Source organism: Mus caroli, unplaced genomic scaffold, assembly GCF_978045245.1.
Source record: "Mus caroli unplaced genomic scaffold, Mus_caroli_1 scaffold_4, whole genome shotgun sequence".
NCBI classification, from domain to species: Eukaryota; Metazoa; Chordata; class Mammalia; order Rodentia; family Muridae; genus Mus; species Mus caroli.
In genome coordinates this window covers 90,776,355-90,779,183 of record NW_028227259.1, presented here as the reverse complement: position 1 = coordinate 90,779,183, position 2,829 = coordinate 90,776,355, and the positions used below count along the sequence as shown (strand labels likewise).

At 47.3% G+C, this 2,829-nt stretch overlaps 1 pseudogene; it reads left to right on the top strand.

The window, feature by feature from the left end:
* The first annotated feature begins 1,344 nt into the window (after positions 1–1,344).
* Positions 1,345–2,122, top strand: LOC147005175 (heat shock cognate 71 kDa protein pseudogene; annotated as a pseudogene).
* Positions 2,123–2,829: the final 707 nt, after the last annotated feature.

Sequence of the window (2,829 nt, the reverse complement as noted above, 5' to 3'; positions counted from 1 at the left end):
GGTGAGAAACACTCGAGTTCAGGGACAAGCACTCACATAGGGAATGTAATCCCAATTTTTCAGGTCTGGACAGAAATAGATATGAAAAAGGGTAAATAAACTCAGTAGGTATGTTCACTGAATGCACAGGCAGGATTAGGGGATTTGTGTGGTCCTGTAGTCAGCAGAGCCAGGCCTATATACAAGTGTAGCCTCCCTTCCCCCAGCCTTAATGGTTCCACTGTTTACACCTGAAGCCTGCCGCTTTCCTGTTCTGAAGCCATCACGTGGTCACCCTGTTACTGGACCCCGAGATTATTTGGCGGGAATCAGGTCCCCTTCCCCTGCTTCATAACTGCATGTGGAATAGTAAAATTGAGCTTTGATCGCAATGCCTGTCTTAACTGCATGCTTTTCTTGCCCGCCTAGCCCTCTTCTCTTCCAGGTTTCCAAAATGCCTTTCCAGGCTAGAACCCAGGCTGTGATCTGCTGACTGGACACAACATACAAGCAACCATATCCAAAGGAGTTGTTGGCACAGATCTTGGCACCACCTACTCCTGTATGGCTGTCTTCCAGCATGAAAATGTGTAAATAATTACCATTGACAAGATTAAGCACACCACACTTATCTGTGTTGCTTTCACTGACACAGAATTAACTGGGAATGCTGTGAAGTATCTGGTTTCAATGAACTCCACCAACACAGTTTTGATACCAAATGTCTGATTGGATATAGGTTTGATGATGCTATTGTTCTGTATAATATGAAGCACTGGCCCTTCATGATGGTAAGTGATGCAGGCAGGTCCAAGATCTAATTCAAATACAAAAGAGAGATAGATTCTCCCCAGCAGAAGTGGACTCAATGGTTCTGAAAAAGATGAAAGAAATTACAGAAGTATACCTTGGAAAATGGTTATCAATGCTATGGTCACTGTGGCAGATGACTTCAAGGACTCTCAGAGGAAGGCAACAAAAGGTGCTTGAACTACTGCAGGCCTCAACAGACTTTGAATTTTCAATGAACCAACTGCTGCTGATATTGCTTATGGTTTGCATAAGAAGGTCACACCTGGAAGAAAAGTGTTAATTTTTTTAATTTGGAGGTGACACTTTTTTGTGACAATTGTCACTATTGAGCATAGAACTTTTGAAGTCAATTCAACAGCTGGAGACACCTACTTGGGTGGAGAAGACTTTGACAACTGAATAGTCAAACATCCCATTGCTAAGTTTAAGTGAAAGCACAAGAAGATATCAGTGAGAACAGCAGAGCTGTCGAGCTTCTCTGCACTGCCTGTGAGCAGGCCAAGTGTATCCTCTCCTCCAGTACCCAGGCCAGTATTGAGATTGATCATCTCTATGAAGGAATTGACTTCTATAACCCAGACTCAATTGGAGGGATTAAATGTTGAACTGATCTGTGGTGAGCTGGACCCTGCAGAAACAGGTCTTCGAAATGCCATTTAGACAATTCACATATACATGATATTGGCCTGGTGAGTTTTTCTACCAGAATCCCCAACATTCAGAAACTTCTGCAAGACTTCCTCAATGAAAACTAACTGAACATGAGAATTAACCCTAATGCAGCTGTTGCTTATGGTGCAGCTGTCCAGGAAGCCATTCTATGTGGAGACGAGTCTGAGAATGTTCAGGATTTGCTACTCTTAGATATCACTCCTCTTTCCCAGGGTATCGAAACTGCTAGTGGAGTCAAGACTGTCACAATCAAGCACAATATGACCATCCACACCAAGCAGACAGACTTTACCACCTACTCTGACAACCAGCCAGGTGTAGTCATTCAGATGTATGAAGGTGAAAGGGACTTCATGACCAAGAACAACAACCTGCTTGGAAAGTTGATGCACACAGACATATCTTCAGCACCCTGATGGGTTCCTCAGTTTGAAGTTCCTTTTGACATTGATCTAATGGCATCCTCAATGTTTGTGTTGGAAATAAAAGCACAGAGAAGGAGAACAAGATCACAATCACTAAAGATAAGAGCCTCTTGAGCAAGGAGGATATTGAGTGCATGGACCAAGAAGCTGAAAAGTACAAAGCTGAGGATGAGAAGCAGAAAGATAAGGTTTTCTCCAAGAATTCACTAGAGAATTATGCCTTCAACTGTTGAAAATGAGAAACTTCCGACAACCCTCTTCCCGTCAGAAAAGCACCGGGGCAGCTGGGGCGCAGGGTCGGCTGACACTCGCCAGCTACCCACAACACCCGCCACAGGATCTTAAGACTTCTGGTGAGTGGAGCACAGCTTCTGCTCCAATCCAATTGTGCGGGACCTGAGACTGCATTAGTTAGGGAAGCAGAAACCAGCCTGAGTAGGGCCACAGGCCTCATCCGGCCGGATCAGCGCAGGGGTAGCAGGAGCGCAGGGTTGCCTGACACCCGCCAGCTACCCACGACCCCCGCCGCAGGATTTTGGGACTGCTGGTGAGTGGAACACAGCTTCTGCTCCAATCCAATTGTGCGGGACCTGAGACTGCATTAGTTAGGGAAGCAGAAATAGGCCCGAGTAGGGCCACAGGCCTCATCCAGCCAGATCAGCGCCGGGGTAGCGGGAGCGCAGGGTTGCCTGACACCCGCCAGCTACCCACGACCCCCCGCCGCAGGATTTTGGGACTGCTGGTGAGTGGAACACAGCTTCTGCTCCAGTCCAATCACGCGGGACCTGAGACTGCTCTGGTTGGGGAGAGAGAAATCCGGCCTACATAGGGCCACAACCCTCTTCCGGTCAGAAAAGCACCAGGGCAGCTGGGGCGCAGGGTCAGCTGACACTCGCCAGCTACCCACAACACCCGCCACAGGATCTTAAGACTTCTGGTG